The sequence below is a fragment of the Balaenoptera musculus genome, chromosome 3, assembly GCF_009873245.2.
Source record: "Balaenoptera musculus isolate JJ_BM4_2016_0621 chromosome 3, mBalMus1.pri.v3, whole genome shotgun sequence".
Taxonomy (NCBI): Eukaryota; Metazoa; Chordata; class Mammalia; order Artiodactyla; family Balaenopteridae; genus Balaenoptera; species Balaenoptera musculus.
Genome location: NC_045787.1, coordinates 156,701,764 through 156,723,462, shown reverse-complemented (window position 1 = coordinate 156,723,462; position 21,699 = coordinate 156,701,764).

Here is a 21,699-nt window from a genome sequence, read left to right as displayed (position 1 = left end):
ACTCTAATTTATTATACAAAAGCTATATTGGGCTTCCCTGGTGGCGCAGTGGTTGAGAGTCTGCCTACCAATGCAGGGGACACAGGTTCGTGCCCTGGTCTGGGAGGATCCCACATGCCGCGGAGCAACTGGGCCCGTGAGCCACAACTACTGAGCCTGCGCGTCCGGAGCCTGTGCCCCGCAACAAGAGAGGCCACGACAGTGAAAGGCCCGCGCACCGCGATGAAGAGTGGCCCCCGCTCGCCGCAACTAGAGAAAGCCCTCGCAGAGAAACGAAGACCCAACACAGCCATAAATAATAAATAAATAAATTAAAAAAAAAAAAAGCTATAAATTTCTGAATTCTCAAAGCTGGGGGAGGGGTTCTTAAAAGTTTATTAATTTACCACCATCCTCCAAACTTAATACTAGAAAGATCGATGAGGAAAGAATGGTGTCTTTCCTTTGTATTGAGAGAAAAAACCGAGAGAAGGTTACAGAACTGTGAGGGAGCAGGATCCTGGTCTAGTATCACCAGTACGAATAAGTTATTGTGTGTCCTAAGTTAGGTTCTTTGTCCTTCTAAGTTCTTTGCAGCTCCCAAAAGGTGCTAATCCCTGGCTTGAGAAGCATGGTACTTAGGGACCAGGAATCCAAACTGTTGGACCCATCAGACAGTGCCACCCTAACATATTTAGAAACAGACTTCTGTTTTTAATTACTTAATACATAGACATTCATTAGGCGCAAACCACTGGCCTTTTACTAACATCGTGTAATGGACTATCACTAGAGATGGTGCTAATAGGGTTGAATCAATTAGGAATTATAATTGAAACTGAGTAATTGATTATAGTCGTGAACTATTCAAATTTATCTAAAGTTATAACATGAACAAGGGTCTAATAGACTGAACTAAAAGAAAATTGTTTCAAATAATTTTTCCATGATTGATGTTTGTAGTCAAAACACAGCTGGTAAAGCACCAAGGCTTCTCATTTCACAACATTAATAAAAAGTTCATAACGCCCACATGCAAGTGTATTTCTGCTAATGTGGTACCCTGTTGAAAACACCGAGGCATTGAGACTCTGGAGGAAATCAAAGGTGCAAAAGAAATAAACCCTATTTTTATGCCATCACTATCGGAGACTTAAAGGTTTTAACTGAAACATTCATTTTCAACCTTATAATTACTATTTTAATTCATTGGAATGAAAGAAGTGCTAACCCCAAAACTGTTTATCTTTCAAATTTCAAGAATATGAAGATCTAAAGCAAAGCCCCCTCTTAAGTCCTTTGGCCACATTAGTGGAACCAAACACATGTAAATCTTTTATTTCACCTTTTACTAAAAAGCAGCAATTTTTAATTAATGACACTGCTAGATTCCAAACTCAAAGATACACATTCTTTCTAGAAAGACAAGTTGTAAAAGTTACTAAAAGAGCTGTTATGTTTTTGCAAGTTCCAAAAAGAATTTTATTGAAAATTTTTATGAAAATTTCCTTCAGCTTATAGACTTGATTTGGGAATGAATTGACATCTATATACTATTGAGTCTTTCCACTCAGGAACTTGGTATGCATCTCCATTTAGTAACATCTTCTTTTATGCCCCTTAATTTGTTTTTACTCAAACTTATTGTTTATTCTTGTCAATGTTTTCTTTATCTTTTTATTGAAGTATAGTTGATTTACAATATTATATTAGTTTCAGGTGTACAACATAGTAATTCAATCTCTTTATATATTATACTCCATTTACAAAGTAATGGCTATATTTCCCTGTACTGTACAATATATCCTTGTTGCTTACTTATTTTATACATAGTAGTTTGTGTCTCTTAATCTCATACCCCTGTCTTGCCCCTCCTTCTTCCTTCTCCCCATTGGTAGCCACTAGTTTGTTCTCTGTATCTGTGAGTCTGTTTCTGTTTTGTTATTACATTCGTTTTATTTTTTAGATTCCATATATAAGTGATAACATACATTATTAGTCTTTATCTGACTTATTTCACGAGGCATAATCTCTAGGTCCATCCACATTATTGCAAATGGCAGAATTTCTTTTTTTTTTATGGTCAAGTACTATTCCATTGTGTGTGTGTGTGTGTGTGTGTGTGTATATACACATCTTCTTTATCCATCCATCTTTTGATGGACATTTGTGTAGCTTCCATATCTTGGCTATTGTAAATAATGCTGCTGTGATAATTAGCGTGCATGTATCTTTTCAAATTAGTGTTTTCATTTTCTTCAGATATCCAGCAGTGGAATTGCTGGATTATATGGTAGTTTGATTTTTAGGTTTTTGAGAAACCTCCCTACTGTTTTCCAGAGTGGCTGCACCAATTTAAAATCCCACCACTAGTGTACTAGCGTTCCCTTTTCCCCACATCCTTGCCAGCATTTGTTATTTATGGTCTTTTTGATGATAGCCATTTTGACAGGTGTGAGGTGATATCTCGTGGTTTTGATTTATATTTCTCTGATAATTAGCAGTGTTGAGCATTTTTTCATGTGCCTGTTAGCCATCTGTATATCTTCTTTGGAAAAATGTCTGTTCAGGTCTTCTGCTCATTTTTACATTGGGTTCTTTGTTTTTTTGATATTGAGTTGTATGAGCTGTTTATATTTTTTGGATATTAATCTTTTATCAATCATATCATTTGCATATATTTTCTCCCATTCAGTAGGTTGTCTTTTTGTTTAGTCAATGATTTCCTATGGTGTGCAAAAGCTTTTAAGTTTAATTAGGTCCCATTTGTTTATTTTGCTTTTATTTCTTTTGCCTTAGAAGACAGATCCAAAAAATATTGCTATGATTTATGTCAAAGGGTGTTCTGCCTATGTCCTCTTGTAGGAGTTTTATGGTTTCTAGTCTTACATTTAGGTCTTTAATCCATTTTGAGTTTATTTTTGTATATGGTGTGAGGAAATGTTCTAATCTCATTGTTTTACATGTAGCTGTCCAGTTTGTTCAGCACTATTTACTGAGGAGACTGTCTTTTTTCCGTTGTATATTCCTGCCTCCTTTGTTGTAGATTGATTGACCATAGTGTGTGGGTTTATTTCTGGAATCTTTTTTCTATTCCACTGATATATGTGTCTGTTTTTGTGCCAGTACTGTGCTGTTTTTATTACTGTAGCTTTGTAGTATGAACGGAGTCAGGGAGTGTGATACCCCCAGCTTTGTTCTTTTTTTCTTCAAGATTGCTTTGGCAATTTTGTATCTTTGTGGTTCCATATAAATTTTAGGATTATTTGTTCTAGTTCTGTGAAAAATGTCATGGGTATTTTGATAGGGATTGCATTAAATCTCTAGATTGCTTTAGGTTGTGTGGACATTTTAACAATATTATTTCTTCCAATCCAAGACCACAGAATATCTTTCCATTTCTTTCTATAATTTTCAAATTCCTTCATCAATAATTTATAGTTTTCAGAGTATAGGTATTTCATTCCTTGGTTAAGTTTATTCCAAGGTATTTATTCTTTTTGATGTGATTGTAAATGGAATTGTTTTCTTAATTTCTCTTTCTGAGAAATTATTAGTATACAGAAATGCAACAGATTTCTGTCTATTAATCTTGTATCCTGCAGCTTTACCAAATTTGTTTGTTAGTTCTAGTGGGTTTTTGGTAGAGACTTTAGGGTTTTCTATATATGGTATCATTTCATCTGCAGATAGTGACAGTTTTAAGAATTCCTTTCCAGTCTGGATGCCTTTTATTTCTTTTTCTTGTCTGATTGCCATGGCTAGGACTTCCAATACTATGTTAAATAGAAGTGGCAGGAGTGGGCATCCTTTTCTTATTCCTGATTTTAGAGGGAAAGCTTTTGGCTTTTCACCATTGAGTATGATGTTAGCTGTGGGTTTGTCATAAATAGCTTTTATTATGTTGAGATATGTTCCCTGTATACCAACTTCGATGAGAGTTTTTACAATGAATGGTTGTTAAATTTTGTCAAATGTTTTTTCTGTATCTGTTGAGATGATCATGTGACTTTTATCCTTCATTTTGTTAATATGGTAAATCACATTGATTTGTGATTATTGAATCATTTTATGTTTTTAAAATTAATTTTATTTATTTATTTTTGGCTGCGTTGGGTCTTGGTTGCTGTGCGCGGGCTTTTTCTAGTTGCAGCGAGCGGGGGCTACTCTTCATTGCAGTGCACGGGCTTCTCACTGCGGTGGCTTCTCTTGTTGTGGAGCACAGGCTCTAGGCGCTTGGGCTTCAGTAGTTGTGGCACGTGGGCTCAGTAGTTGTGGCTCTCAGACTCTAGAGCACAGTCTCAGTAGTTGTGGCACATGGGCTTAGTTGCTCCACGGCATGTGGGATCTTCCCGGACCAGGGCTCGAACCCGTGTCCCCTGCATTGGCAGGCAGATTCTTAACCACTGCGCCACCAGGGAAACCCGCGATTATTGAATCATTCCTGATTCCCTGGAATAAATACCACTTGATCATTGGTGCATGATACTTTTTATAGGTTATTGAGTTTGACTTGCTGATAATTGTAGAGATTTTTTTGCATCAGAGATATTGGCCTGTAATTTTCTTTTTTTTTGTAGTGTCTTTATCTAGTTTTGGTATCAGGGTAATGGTGGCCTTATAGAATGAATTTGGAAGTGTTCCATCTTCTTCATTTTTGGAATAGTCTAAAACTTATAGGTATTAGTTCTTCTTTATATGTTTGGTAGAGTTCTTCTGTAAAGCCATTGGATCCTGGACTTTTGTTTGCTTGTTTTTGTTGTTTTGTTTTGTTTTGTTTTTGTTTGTTCATTTGTTTTTACTGATTCAATTTTACTCCTAGTGATTAGTCTTGTCAGATTGTCTATTTCTTCCTGATTCAGTCTTGAAAGGTTGTATGTTTCTAGAAATTTGTCCATTTTTTCTAGATTGTCCAATTTGTTGGCATATAACTGTTCATAGTATTCTCATGATGTTTTGTATCTGTGTGGTATTGGTTGTTATTTCTCATCTTGTTTGTTTAGGTCCTCTCTCTTTGCTTCTTGGTGAGCCTGGCTAAAGGTTTATTAATTTTGTTTGTCTTTTCAATGATCCAGCTCTTGGTTTCTTTGATATTTTCTGGGGTTTTTAGTCTCTGTTTTATTTATTTCCTCACTGATCTTTATTGTTACCTCCCTCCTGCTGACTTTGGGCTTTGTTTGTTTTTCTTTTTCTAATTCCTTTATATGGAAGTTGAGGTTGTTTATTTGAGATTTTTCTTATTTCTTGTGATAGGACTGTATTTTTATAAACTTCCCTCTTAAAACTGCTTTTGCTGCATTCCATAGATTTTGGAAAGTTGTTTCCATTTTCATTTGTCTTGAGGTATTTTCTGATTTCCCTTTTGATTTCTTCATTGACCCATTGGTTTTTTAGTAGCATGTTGTTTAATCTCCACATGTTTGTTCTTTTCCCATTTTTCTTCCTGTAATTGATTTCTATTTTCATACCACTGTGGTTGGAAAAAATACTTGATATAATTTTTATCTTCTTAAACTTGTTGGGACTTATTCTGTGGCCTAGCATGTGCTGTATCCTGGAGAATGTTTTTTCTTTTTGCTGTTCTAATTGGGTGATTTCCATTATTCTATCTTCCCGATCACGTGTGCATTATTTTGTATCACCAAGACTGCTGTTCATTTCTTCTAATGTGTTTTCATTTCAGTTATTGTATTCATCTGTTCTGACTGGTTCTTTTTATTTATATTTTATAGTTCCTAATTAAAATTCTCACTATGTCCATCTATTCTTTTTCCCAATTCCATTAGCATTCTTATCACTAATGCTTTGAATTCTTTATCGGTAAATTGGTTATTTCTGTCCATTTGTTGTTTTTTCAGGGTTTTTCTCTGGCTTTTCAAATGAGACAAATTCCTCTGTCTTCTCATTTTGCTTATCTTTCTCTGTCTCTATGAAATTAAGTTAAACAGTTACCTATAGCAGTCTTGAAGGAGTGTCCTTATGTAGGAGCTTCCCTATAGTCTGTGTGTGTCCAGTGGCTTTGGTGGGAGAGTTGTATTTGACATGAACACAAGTCCTGTCTTTCCTCAGGATGTGCTGGCAGCTATCACCTTGGTAAGAAGTGGGGCTGAAAATAGAAGGGCTAGGGCCAGAGTTGGGTGTGAGGCGGGACTTTCTCTCTGCTTAGTGGCTGTCACTGCCCTACTGGGGGTGGGGTCAGGTCCCAAGCTACTGGAGCAGAATCCCTGAGGGTCAGTTCCAAGCTGAGTCAGTTCCCTTTAAGTGCGTGCTCTTCCCCCTCCCAACACTGGAACCCTCGCCCCAGAGGGGAGCAGTACTGGAGCATGAGGGGTTGGTGTGGGTATCTGGTGAGGGTCAAGCATGGTGTGTGGCTGTCTGGCTGCTGTCAGAAATCGAGACTGCCTCTGATGGGCTGCCTTTTGCAATCATCTGTAATGGCTGCTCCCTCCCTGCTCAGATGCTGCTTTTGGTTTGAACTACTTCGGCATCTCACAGCCAAGCCTTTTCCTTAGTCATGGCAGCCCTTGCTCCAGTGTGGAACTGCAACGCCAGGTAAGTGGTGCTGGAGTGTTCACTCGGCTCAGGCTGGGGCAGGTACCAGGGCGGTCACAAGACACCAGTCAGCCACTCAAGCAGTTTCAGTCTGCCCTCTCTGCCCTGCTTTGGAAGCAAGCAAGTGTTTATGCACTCCTCAGCAGAGTCCGGGCTTCCCACAGCCCTCCTGTTAGTCTCACTGGTCCTCCAATCAGCCAAGGGGGCTCATCATCCTTTTGTTGGATTTGAGTGTTGGGGCACCCAGTGTGTGGCTCAAAACACTCACTCTTTAGGAAGGGTCTCCACCTGTGTAGTCTCTCTTTTACTCTGAGTCCTCTCCCAGGGGCACGGATCCTGACCTGATTGCTTTTCTTCCCTTGCTACCCAATTCTGTGTGATCTTTCTTAAAGCCTTGGTTGTGCAGGAGTCCTTCTGCTAGTCTCCAGTTAGCGTTCAGTGAGAGTTGTTCCACATATAGATATATTTTAGATGTGTTCACAGGGGCAGATGAGTTCTGCATCTGCCATCTTGATTCAAGTCCAAGGAGCCGTTTTTATTTCTTTATTTAATAAAATTATTTCTTTTTATTTAATTTGCAATACCTATCACTTCTTTTTTTAATCAGATCATATATACATATATTTATTAAAGTATAGTTGATGTATAATATTATATAAGTCTACAGGTGTACAATATAGTGATTCACAATTTTTAAAAAATAAATTTATTTATTTATTTAGTTTTGGCTGTATTGGGTCTTCACTTCTGCGTGGGGGCTTTCTGTAGTTGCAGCCAGCGGGGGCTACTCTTCATTGTGGTGCACGGGCTTCTCATTGCAGTTGCTTCTCTTGTTGCAGAGCACGCGCTCTAGGCATGCAGGCTTCAGTAGTTGTGGCGCGTGGGCTCTAGAGTGCAGGCTCAGTAGTTGTGGCGCACAGGCTTAGTTGCTCCGTGGCATGTGTCGCCTGCATTGGCAGGCAGATTCTCAACCACTGTGCCATCCAGAAAGCCCGTGATTCACAATTTTTAAAGGTTATACTCCGTTTATACTTATAAAATATTGACTATATTCCCTGCATTGTACAATATATCCTTGTAGTTTATTTTATATCTAATAGTTTGTACCTCTTAATCCTCTACCCTTATATTGTCCCTCCCCCTTCTCTCTCCCCACTGGTAACCACTAGTTTGTTCTCAATATCTGTGAGTCTGCTTCTTTTTTCTTATATTCACTAGTTTGTTGTATTTTTTAGATTCCACATATAAGTGATATCATACAGTATTTGTCTTTCTGTGTCTGACTTACTTCACTTAGCATAATATCCTCTAAGTCCATCCATGTTGCTACAAATGGCAAAATTTCATTTCTTTTTATGGCTGAGTAATATTCCAGTGTGTGTGTGTGTGTATACATACACACATACCACATCTTCTTATCCATTCATCTATTGATGGACATTTAAGTTGCTTCCGTATTTTGGCTGTCGCAAATGATGCTGCTATGAACATTGGTGTGCATATATCTTTTTGAATTAGTGTTTTCATTTTTTTTTCTTGGATATATACCCAGGAGTTGAATTGCTGGATCATGTGGTAGTTCTGTTTTTAGTTTTCTGAGAAACTGCCATACTGTTTTCCACAGTGGCTGCACAAATTTACATTCCCACCAACAGTGGAACCCAGTGTTCGAGGGTTCCTTTTTCTCCACATCCTTGCCAACATGTGTTATTTGTGTTCTTCTTGGTGATAGCCATTCTAACAGGTGTGAGTTGATATCTCATTGTGGTTTTGATTTGCATCATTTCCCTGATGATTAGCGTTGTTGAGCATCTTTTTATGTGCCTCTTGGCCGTCTGCATTTTCTATTTGGAAAAATGTCTGTTCGTTTCTTCTGCCCATTTTTTGGTTTTAATTGAGTTGTTTGGGTTTTTTGATGTTGAGTTGCATGAGTTCTTTATATATGTTGTATATTAACCCCTTATCAATCATAGTATTTGCAAATATTTTCTCCCATTCAATAGGTTGTCTTTTTGTTTTGTCCATGGTTTTCTTTGCTGTGCAAAAGTTTTTAAGTTTAAAGTCCCATTTGTTTATTTTTGCTTTTATTTCCTTTGTTTTAGGAGATGGATCAAAAAAATATTGCTACGATTTATGTCAAAGAGTGTTTTGCCTTTGTTTTCCTGTAGGAGTTTTATGGTTTCTGGTCTTACATTTAGGTCTTTAATACATTTCGAGTTTATTTTTGTATAGGGTGTTAGAGAATGTTTTAATTTCATTCTTTCACATGTAGCTGTTCAGTTTTCCCAGCACCATTCATTGAAGAGACTGTCTTTTCTCTATTGTATGTTCTTGTCTCCTTTGTTGTAAATTAATTGACCATAAGTGCGTGGGTTTTAGCCTAGCTATTAGGAAGAGGGTGGAAAGAGAATGTTGTTCTAAAATTTTTGTCCTCAACAAAGTGGAAAATTTAAGGACAGTACATGAATATATATAGCGTTAGGATGGTATCTTTCTAGATTATACCCATCCTACATTTTTGGTATTAAGTCAGCCTTTATTTTGTGCTAATAGTAAATGATAATGGTGGTGTTTGCTTTTTAAAGTCCTTTCTTGTCAAAACTTAAAAGTGGCAAATCTATATGGTTTGCCAGAATCTTCTTTTAAATTTTAACAGTCTGTGAAATTCTAAAGCCTAGGCACCATTGCTTTGGCGGCATTGGAAAATTATCCCTTCTGATTTACAAAAATATGTAACAGTAGAATTTCCTTTCGGGGGCAGTGTAGTATAATAAAACAATATAGAAAACTAATAGAGTGTGGATTCTGAAGCCAGACTTACCTGGGTACAAAAAAAGTATCTCTGCCACTTATTATCTGCATGACCATGGAAAAATTAATATTTAATCTCCCTGGGTTTCAGTCTCCTTTATCTATAAATTAAAGATAATAAAAACACCTGCTTCATTGGGCTACTGGAATAATTAAATTAATTAATCCATGAGAAGTTTTAAAATAATAAATCACTCAATAAATGTCAGCTATTATTATTGTGGTGGTGGTGATGGTTAAAACTGTGGTGGTAGTGGTTGTTATTTGAGGACACCTTAGGTAATTAATTTCTTTTTGCTTTTACTTCATGAAGAGAGAAAATATAGGGAAATCAGAAGCAAGACATATCATTTTTGCTGATTAAAATGCTAGAAGACTAGCTGATATTTATTGAGTGCTTGCCATGCAAGTGACAGAATCACAATTCAAACTGATGACTGCCTGGCTTCAATGCCCATATATAAAACCACTGTATTATACTGCCTCTAAAATGAAGAAAATCATATTAAAGCATTGCCTTTGAATAATATTAGGTGTCTAAATAGGTGTGGAGTCAAAACAGTGGCTAAGATGGAGAAAATCTGTAAGATAGAAAATAAATTGAAAGGGTACTTAAACAATGAGTTTCTATGATGTGCCAAAGCTATGGACAAGGTCTGAGAAGAATCTGATTCAAAATAAGATTAAATGGCACTAGAAAAAGTACATTAATTAAATCTGGAGAAAACTGCTTTTGAATAATTTTTTATATATCCTATTTAAAATATGATAGAATAGTTTTATCTAGTTAAGATGGAGGCCAAGTGTTTTTCAGTTAAAAAAACTAGAGTAGTCTAGTAATGGAGAACTCAGATTCTAGAAGCGTATATCTGGGTTTGAATCTCTGTTCCTCCTCTTAATAGCTACATGACCTTGTAGGTGAGGAAAAATTTTTCCTCTACCTTCTTAGGTTCTGAATCTTAGGAGTCCTGCAAATTAAACTGACAAAAGACAGATTAACAAGACAAAAAAACCCCAGTTATTTACATATGTAACATACATACACGGGGAGACCTCAGTGATGAGTAACTCAGAGAGGTGATTATAATTTGGGGTTTATAAACCATTAAGAGGTGAAGGGGAGGAAAAGGAAGGCACTTACAGGAAAACAAATTACTTTTTGGAAAGATAAATGGGCTTTCAGGAAAACAAACAGGCTATAAGAAAATTTGTGATAATGTTTTTCTATCCAGGTGTAAGTGGCTTTTCTGTCTACTTTAGGGCCATACAACTCCCCTAAATAAGGGATTTGGGGTAGGTTTTATTTGCATTCTCCCTTCTGGGAGTAGATCTGCCCTGAAGAAGAATTTACGGTAGCCTTGTTTTCCAGAAGTTGCTGCTTTTAGTCAGATAAGGGAAACTCTGAGAAGGTTGTTTTTGTTTTTGTTTTGTTTTCTGTATCTGTTTAATCTCAAATGTCTTTAGCTTAAAATAATCTTTATACAAAGGTGACATATTTAGGAATGGCATATTCTTATCTCCTTTGACCTTGAGCAAATTACTTTATCTTACCAAAATTCAGTGTCCTTATCTATAAAATGGGCATAATAATGGTACCCAATTCATAGAGTTGTTGTGAGCATTAAATGAGATAATATGTGGAAAGCTCTTAGATCAGCACCTGGTACATAATAAGCATTCAATAAACATTAGCTATTCTTTTTTTTTTCACACACTCACACACACACACACACACACACACACTGGGGTTTATTTTTACAAGAGATAAATAAACTGACACCAAGCATTGTAAATGGATGACCACAACAAAAGCAACAATGATTGCAATTACCAAACACGAAACACACTCATACTATGTCATAATATTGACATTCAGTCCAATAATCCTCCACTGTAACAGCTCCTTTACTTTGCAGTGAAAATTGATTTGTATATTTTTTGCCTCTGAGTCCTTGTGGGATTTTTTTTTATTCAAACAGAAAGTCACAAAAATTATAATCATCCTCATCAGTTCACTCAGTCCCATGTAATTAATTTTTTTATCTTGATCTTTTGTTAGCACTTTTATGAATTCATCAGTTTTCCATTAGAGTTCTGAAAATGCTTATTCATTCAGTTCAGCAGTATAGTCAGTTACCAGAAACCTGTACTTATCAGAGTCTTTTCCATGAATTCCTTGAAGATGAAACCCTTCTATAGGAACATTTTTGCAAAAGCATCAGAGTACACCCAGAACTGTCTGTAAATGACAAAAGACTTAAAAATGACCATGGTTAAAGATTTGATGAAAGTTTATAATAATGCAATTGACAAGGAAGTTTAGTTATTTCTGAGATATACATTTTAAAGTAATAACTAGAATTATGACTTATAACATTAACCAGAACATATAAGATTTTTAGAAATTTCATGTAATGTCTGAAACATTTATATTAACATATTTCCATACAAATAACCCAAAGAAAGTTTAGTATTAGTTGTTTTTTTGTTTGTTTGTTTGTTTTTTTATACTGCAGGTTCTTATTAGTCATCAATTTTATACACACCAGTGTATACATGTCAATCCCAATCGCCCAATTCAGCACACCACCATCCCCACCCCACTGTGGTTTCCCCCCCTTGGTGTCCATACGTTTGTTCTGTACAGCTGTGTCTCAACTTCTGCCCTGCAAACCAGTTCATCTGTACCAATTTTCTAGGTTCCACATACATGCGTTAATATACGATATTTGTTTTTTTCTTTCTGACTTACTTCACTATGTATGACAGTCTTTAGATCCATCCACATCTCAACAAATGACTCAATTTTGTTCCTTTTTATGGCTGAGTACTATTCCATTGTATATATGTTCCACATCTTCTTTATCCATTCGTCTGTTGATGGGCATTTAGATTGCTTCCATGACCTGGCTATTGTAAATAGTGCTGCAATGAACATTGGGATGCATGTGTCTTTTTGAATTATGGTTTTCTCAGGGTATATGCCCAGTAGTGGGATTGCTGGGTCATATGGTAATTCTATTTTTAGTTTTTTAAGGAACCTCCATACTGTTCTCCATAGTGGCTGTATCAATTTACATTCCCACCAACAGTGCAAGAGGGTTCCCTTTTCTCCACACCCTCTCCAGCATTTGTTGTTTGTAGATTTTCTGATGATGCCCATTCTAACTGGTGTGAGGTGATACCTCACTGTAGTTTTGATTTGCATTTCTCTAGTAATTAGTGATGTTGAGCAGCTATTCATGTGCTTCTTGGACATCTGTATGTCCTCTTTGGAGAAATGTCTATTTAGGTCTTCTGCCCATTTTTGGATTGGGTTGTTTGTTTCTTTAATATGGAGCTGCATGAGCTGTTTATTTATTTTGGAGGTTAATCCTTTGTCCGTTGATTCGTTTGTGAATATTTTCTCCCATTCTGAGGGTTGTCTTTTTGTCTTGTTTATGGTTTCCTTTGCTGTGCAAAAGCTTTGAAGTTTCATTAGGTCCCATTTGTTTATTTTTGTTTTTATTTCCGTTACTCTAGGAAGTGGATCAAAAAAGATCTTGCTGTGATTTATGTCAAAGAGTGTTCTTCCTATGTTTTCCTCTAAGAGTTTTATAGTGTCCGGTCTTACATTTAGGTCTCGAATCCATTTTGAGTTTATTTTTGTGAATGGTGTTAGGGAGTGTTCTAATTTCATTCATTTACATGTAGCTGTCCAGTTTTCCCAGCACCACTTATTGAAGAGACTGTCTTTTCTCCATTGTATATCTTTGCCTCCCTTGTCATAGATTAGTTGACCATAGATGTGTGGGTTTATCTCTGGGCTTTCTATCTTGTTCCATTGATCTATGTTTCTGTTTTTGTGCCAGTACCATATTGTCTTGATTACTATAGCTTTGTAATATAGTCTGAAGTCAGGGAGTCTGATTCCTCCAGCTCCGTTTTTTTCCCTCAAGACTGCTTTGGCTCTTCGGGGTCTTTTGTGCCTCCATACAAATTTTAAGATGATTTGTTCTAGTTCCGTAAAAAATGCCATTGGTAATTTGATAGGGCTTGCATTGAATCTGTAGATTGCTTTGGGTACTATAGTCATTTTCACAATATTGATTCTTCCAATCCAAGAACATGGTATATCTCTCCATCTGTTGGTATCATCTTTAATTTCTTTCATCAGTGTCTTATAGTTTTCTGCATACAGGTCTTTTGTCTCCCTAGGTAGGTTTATTCCTAGGTATTTTATTCTTTTTGTTGCAGTGGTAAATGGGAGTGTTTCCATAATTTCTCTTTCAGATTTTTCATCGTTAGTGTATAGGAATGCAAGAGATTTCTGTGCATTAATTTTGTATCCTGCAACTTTACCAAATTCATTGATTAGCTCTAGTAGTTTTCTGGTGGCATCTTTAGGATTCTCTATGTATAGTATCATGTCATCTGCAAACAGTGACAGTTTTACTTCTTCTTTTCCAATTTGTATTCCTTTTATTTCTTTTTCTTCTCTGATTGCCGTGGCTAGGACTTCCAAAACTATGTTGAATAATAGTGGTGAGAGTGGACATCCTTGTCTCATTCCTGATCTTAGAGGAAATGCTTTCAGTTTTTCACCATTGAGAATGATGTTTGCTGTGGATTTGTCATATATGGCCTTTATTAAAACATTAGCTATTCTTATTTGCTACACTTACAACTAGAAACCTATTGGTTTGAATCAGTAATTCTCAACCTTGGCTGCACAGTAGACTCTCTGGTGGAATTTTATAAAGTACCAGCCACCTAGCCCCATACCCAAAGGTTCTTATTCAATAGGTCTGAGATAAGGTCTGGACACCCACATTTTTAAAAAAGATCCCCAGATAACTTTAATGCCCAAATATTGAGCACTACAGGTTTAGGTTAGGGGCCAATAAACCAGAGGTGCAGGACAAATATGACCCCTTGCTTGTTTTTGAAAATAAAGTTTTAATGGAACACAGCCATGCCTATTTGTTTATGTGTTATCTGTGGCTACTTTCACTCTACAAGAGCAGTTGAGTAGTTGTGACAAAGACCGTATGACTCTGAAAGTCTATAATATTTAACTATTTACAATACGTTTGCTGACTTCTAGTTTAGGATGAAGTTCCTGGGCAGCCTATACTACATGGGGGCAATATAGCTTCATTACAGCGTCAAGATTTTTGGGATTAATAAAGCTTAAAAATTAACTCTGTAAAACTAAACACATCAGGAATGATAGAAATGATTATATTTTTTCTATCTATAAGATCCTTTCTCTAGTTTCCAATCATACATAAGTCTGTTCTGTCTTGGAAACATCTATGCCAAACACTGCTTCCTCCTCTATCTACCATTCATGACTAGCAAGTATAATTTTTACCAATGGTCTTTGTTTTTTCAGCACCCATCACTTCTTATGTCTCCAAATTCTAGCTTCAAAACTTACCTGTTCATTGAAACGTTACTCTCCAGGGTTGCCAGTGATCTCCTAACTGCATTTTCAGGGTTCTCTTCCTTCTTGTGTTTCTATGGAAATCCTCCTTGAAAGCATCTTCTCCGTGACACTTCACTTCCTTAGTTCTCTTGCTACCTCTCTGGCCACTCTCACGGTGAAGAAGCTCTTTGTTCTTCTCCTCTAACCTGTATTCTCTTAATATGCTCTGTTTAGTATGGGTATAAGTCCATGTCAGTGCCCTATTTTGCTTTTGTAAATTCCCTATAAAGTTTGGGAATCAGATTGCTAATTTACAAGGGGCATGGCCATGGTTTAGTATGAAATGCTACCGTTAAGAAGGAATTGATGTTAATAAAGAGGTTTGATCAAGTATCATGTCCGAAGGGCAGCCTAGAACAAGTTGGGGGTGGGTGGGGGGGTGGACACAACTTTGCTCAGCCTCATAAGCTCACACACACTTAATGACCCAGTCAACTTTGAGAGCCAAGTTCAAGTCTAACCTTAGAGACTTTTATACTGTATCCTCCATTAGGGAATTCCTGCTCCATTCCTTTCTTCTGAGTAACATTGGAGCCCTGTGTGATGCCAAAAAAAAAAAAATTGCTATCTGTAAACACTGCACTTGTGGTTTACTATAATTAGCTCAGAGCTCTGTGAATTATGCTTAAAAATTCCTGAAGTCATCTCACCCTATAGCTACTGCCTCACCACTGCTACCATACCAGAAAATATTTCCACTAGACTCCCCTTCGGTATTTCTCTTTCTTCCCACATATTGGAAGATGGAACACTGTTCCTGATTTACAAAAGTGTCTTAATAGGTCATTTTGAGGGGTATTGTACTTGGCAGATGTGGAACCAAATAACCATACTGGTCTATGTATGTGGTGGCCTCACCCATTAAAAAGTGGCTAACAGCATCATCCATACATTGAGAACAGGGGAGGGGTGGTTGGTTATCCATTAAGCCAACTAATTGTTTCTCTCTTTGGATGACAGAGTAGAATAAACTGTCCTTATGGGCCCATTTTCAAGGAAAGCCTGCACTAGAACCAAGCCAAAGCAATTGAGAACCACAGGTTCAGATCAGGGCTCGGCATAGGTAGATGGGAAGTAGAAATTTTATCTATGCAACCTTGCAGAGCTAAGAATGGAAAGCTCTGCCTCTCAGTTAATGCTAAGATAAACTGAGCTACATGATATGGTTTTAAGGACCAAGTCTTGACCTACCTTCCACATGGAAAGAATAGGGAATTCCAACTGTGCATGTAGGAGCACTCTGAAACACTGGCCACGTTTCCCCCTCGACACTCAGGCTCTTCTGGCTCAAAACCCACAACCACATTATTACCTAAAAGACCCAAACCTTCTACCTTACCTCACACGGCAACTTAACCATCTCTGTAAGTCAAAAACAACCTCCCTATCCTGCCGTGTTATCAGAATCCTAGATAAATAAGTCACATACCAGGAGGTGTTTTTTAACTTGAAGTAAAGGAAACTGATCCTGACATCTTAAGTATTATTGAATATAGCTGGTTCTAAGGAATTACTCTTCTGTCAAGTGGATGAGGCTTGTATAGTATAGAGAAAGCTTATTTGGCAAGAAGGAATGAAGCAAACTCTCCAAGAAACGCAGTGCATGAGATAGAGGGACAGTATTTCCTAGATTTCGAAGGCTAGGTTTCCTATGTCCCTATTACAATTCCTCTTGAAATCCAGGTGCATTCCTTTCCTTGTTTTCATGAGACACCCCTGCGGTTTTAAACTACTCTGAGTTGGTTCTTTCTATTTGTAACTAAAGAATATTAACTAATCTCTTTGCTCTCTAAGCCTGAATCCTACTTGCACCAACTTGCAGTGTGGATTCAGCAAGCCACTGACTCCCCCTGGGGGAGGGAGGGCAGCACACTTCGTGAACAAAAAAAACATATCCATTTTTAAAAGATTGCTACAACTTCAACAGGATCACTCAACAGGATGATGGCTAACAAACAGATCACCAACATCGTGGGCCATCTCCATAGACCTGAGATTTTAATGAATTTCCATCTTTTGGCATTAGCCAAAAGAGTATGTTGGCTTCTTCTGACGGATTCCCTTGTATTCTTCCTAGGACTAATGAATGGATTTCTCATGGCCTCCTAGAAAAAATAGTTATCTGTCTAGATGACATTTTGATTTATATGCCCATTTGACCTCTCATGATTCCCTGCTCTGGGCCACAGCACCTCTGAGATAACCTTGAGCAATTTACATTTGAGAGCCCAAAGGTAGAGTTCCTGGGCAACATCATATCCTTCCAAGATGTCTATATGAAGCTGGACAAGTTATCAGTGGTCCTGGAGTAGCAAGCCTCTGGATAATGAAGGCCGTCCAATAATTTCCAGAGAATACTGGATAAGAGCAGCAGTTCAGCACTGATTCTTTGCCTAATGAACCCAAGGACCAATGGGCAAGAAAGTGAAAGGATTTATCTGGTATTTGGCTGTAGCAGGGACTTTCTCATTCCTTGGCTCCAATCTTGACCTAACTTGACCTAGCTCAGCCTAACAAGACACTTCTAAAACAATGTAGGGCCATAAAATGATCTCTGATCCTGCTTCTCCAATACCTTTGTGCCCAAGTCTAGAACCACCGGTCCTATCTCAGGAGCTGGAACACTGGAGGTCATCAGAGGTAGCTCCACCAAGAAAGAATTCTGTCTATTGCTTCTTATTTTTGTATATTTCAGTGAGTATATTTTTAGTTTTAGTTTTATAATTAGTTCTTTTTCATAGCTACTTGATCATAGCCTCTTTTGTTTTATAACCTTTTATTCTAGCTTTAGAATAGCTTTATTACCTCTTTAAGGATCTTAAATATACTTATTTAAAGCCTTTTTAAAAATTGTTCAATTGTTTACCTTTTCTCAGGAGTGAATTCTTCTATTTGTTGAGCTTGTTGGCTATTTTTGGTCATATTCTTTGCACTTTGAGTTTGCAAGCTCATCTGAAGTAGCTTCCCTTTTTTTTTCTTTCAAACATTAGATTTTTATTAAATACCTGGAGACTACAGCCTAGCCAAGTTGATAATTAAATTAACCATTACCTCAATGATAAGACTTACTATAGAGTTATAGTAATCAAGACAGTGTGGAATTGGCAAAGTTATAGACACATAAATCAATGAAAAGAGAATGTCCCGAAATAGTCTCACACAAATGTAGCCAATTGATTTTTGACAAAGGTACAAAAGCAGTTTCAGTGGGGAATAGATAATCCTGTTAACAAAGATGTTAGAACAATTGAACATCAGTATGCAAAAAAATGAGCCTCCATTAAAACCTCACACCTTATATAAAAATTAACTTAAAAAGTATCATATATAAATATAAAATATGAAACTATAAAATATTTGGAAGAAAACATGGGAGAAAACCTTTGAGACCTGGAGTTAGGCAAGGAGTTCTTAAACATGACACCAGAACCACAATCCATAAAACAAAAAATTGATAAGTTGGTCTTCATTAAGATGAAATCTTTTGTCCTGCAAAAGACACTGTTAAAAGAACGAAAAGACGAGCTATAGACTGGGAGAAAATATTTGCAAGTCACATATCTGATAGAGGACTTGAAAAAAGTCCTTTAAAGAACTCTCGGGCTTCCCTGGTGGCACAGTGGATAAGAATCTGCCTGCCAATGCACGGGACACAGGTTTGACCCCTGGTCCGGGAAGATCCCACATGCCGTGGAGCAACTAAGCCCGTGCGCCACAACTACTGAGCCTGCACTCTAGAGCCCGCGAGCCACAACTACTGAAGCCTGCGTGCCTAGAGCCCGTGCTCTGCAACAAGAGAAGCCACCGCAATGAGAAACCTGCACACCACAACAAAGAGTAGCCCCCGCTCGCCACAACTAGAGAAAGCTCGCATGCAACAACGAAGACCCAACACAGCCAAAAATAAAATAAATAAAATAAAAATAAAAAGACATAACTTAAAAAAAAAAAGAACTCTCAAGACAACCCAATTTCTAAAATGGACAAAAGAGCTAGACACTTACACACACACACACACAAAATATACGGATGGCAGATAAGCACATGAAAAGGTGTTCAAAAGATACTGTCAAAGAAAAGCAATTTAAAATCACAATGAAATACAATTATACAACTATTAGAATGGTTAAAATTTAAAATACTGACAATACCAAGTGTTGACAAGGATGCAGAGCAACTGGAACTCTCATACATTGCTGGAAATGGTACAGTTTACCATCAATTTAGTTTCTTATAAACTTAAAAATATACTTAACATATTATCCAGAAGTCATACTCCTGGATATTTACTCAGGAGAAGTTAAAAATCCATGTTAACAAAAAAGGCTGTACATGAATGTTTCTAGTAGCCCTATTCATAATTGCCAAAAGCTGGAAACAATCCAAATGACCTTTAATAGGTGAGTGGATAAACAAACTCTGATAATCTATAAAATAGAATATTATTCAGTGCTAAAGAGGAATAAACTTGTTTTACATTCAAAAACTTGGATGAATCCCAAATGCAGTATGCTGAATGAAAGAAGTCAGTCTCAAAAAGTTAGATATTGATACTATATGATTCAATTTCTATGGAATGCTCAAAAAAACACAAAACTATTGTAATGGAGAACAGATAGGATGTTGCCAGAGGTTAGGAGTGGGGGAGGGTGTGATGATAAAGGGATAGAACAAAGAAGTTTTAGAAGGGTGAGGGGGCTGTTCTGTATGCTGATTGAGTGATTATATGAGTCTATGCACGTATTAACATTCATAGAACTGTACACCAAAAAAACTCATTTAAACTCCCTACCCATTAAAAACCCTTCATTCCCTTCTCCCCATAAACTCCTGGCAACCATCATTCTACTTTCTATCTCTAAATTTGACTACATATACCTCATATAAGTGAAATAATACAATATTTGTCTTTGTGACTGACTTATTTCACTTCGCATAATGTCCTCAAGGTTCATCCATGTTATAGCATGTGTCAGAATTTGCTTCCTTTATTTTATTTTATTTATTTTATTTTATTTATTGGAGTATAATTGCTTCACAATATTGTGTTAGTTTCTGCTGTCCAGTGAATGAATCAGCTATATGTATACATGTATCCCCTCCCTCTTGGACCTCCCTCCCACCCACCCCCCACCATCCCACCCATCTAGATCATCACAGAGCACCAAGCTGAGCTTCCTGTGCTTTATAGATTGTTCCCACTAGCTATCAATTTTACGCATGCAGTGTATATATGTCCATCCTAATCTCCCAATTCATCCCACCCTCCCCTTCCCCCTGTGTGCGCATGTCCATTCTCTACCTCTACGTCTCTATTCCTGCCCTGCAAATAGGTTCATCTGTGCCATTTTTCTAGATTCCACATATATGTGTTAATATACGATATTTGTTTTTCTCTTTCTGGCTTACTTCACTCTGTATGACAGACTCCAGGTCCATCCACATCTCTACAGATGACCCAATTTTGTTCCTTTTTATGGCTGAGTAATATTCCATTGTATATATGTACCACGTCTTCTTTATCCATTCATCTGTCATTGGACATTTAGGTTGTTTCCATGTCCTGGCTATTGTAAATAGTGCTGCAGTGAACATTGGGGTACATGTGTCCTTTTGAATTATGGTTTTCTCAGGGTATATGCCCAGTAATGGGATTGCTGGGTCAAATTGTAGTTCTATTTTTAGTTTTTTAAGGAACCTCCATACTGTTCTCCACAGTAGCTGTATCAATTTACATTCCCACCAACAGTGGAAAAGGGTTCCCTTTTCTCCACACCCTCTCCAGCATTTACTGTTTGCACATTTATTATGATGGCCATTCTGACTGGTGTAATGTGATACCTCATTGTAGCTTTGATTTGCATTTCTCTAATAATTAGTGATGTTGAGCATCTTTTCATGTGCCTCTTGGTCATCTGTATGTCTTTTTTGTTGAAATGTCTGTTTAGGTCTTCTGCCCATTTTTAAATTGGGTTGTTTGTTTTATTTGATATTGAGCTGCATGAGCTGTTTGTATACTTTGGAGATTAATCCTTTGTCCGTTGCTTTGTTTGCAAATATATTCTCCCATTCTGAGGGTTGTCTTTCGTCTTGTTTATGGTTTCCTTTGCTATGCAAAAGCTTTAAAGTTTCATTAGGTCCCATTTGCTTATTTTTGTTTTTATTTTCATTACTCTAGGAGATGGGTCAAAAAAGATCTTGCTGTGGTTTAGGTCAAAGAGTGTTCTTCCAATGTTTTTCTCTAAGAGTCTTATAGTGTCCGGTCTTACATTTAGGTCTTTAATCCATTTTAAATTTATTTTTGTGTAGGGTGTTAGGGAGTCTTCTAATTTTGGTCTGTTTATATTTTCTAATTCTTTTACATGTAGCTGTCCAGTTTTCCCAGCACCACTTACTGAAGAGGCTGTCTTTTTTCCATTGTATATTCTTGCCTCCTTTGTCATAAATTATGTGACCATATGTGAGTGGGTTTATCTCCGGCCTTTCTAGCCTGTACCATTGATCTATATTTCTGTTTTTGTGCCAGTACCATACTGTCTTAATTACTGTAGCTTTGTAGTATAGTTTGAAGTCTGGGAGCCTGATTCCTCCAGCTCTGTTTTTCTTTCTCAAGATTGCTTTGGCTATTCAGGGTCTTTTGTGTTTCCATACAACTTGTAAAATTTGTCGTTCTAATTCTGTGAAGAATGCCATTAGTAATTTGATAGGGATTGCATTGACTCTGTAGATTGCTTTGGATAGTATAGTCATTTTCACAATATTGATTCTTTCAATCCAAGAACATGGTATACTTCTCCATCTGCTTATGTCATCTTTGATTTCTTTCATCAGTGTTTTATAGTTTTCTGAGTACAGATCTTCTGCATCCTTAGATAGGTTTATTCCTA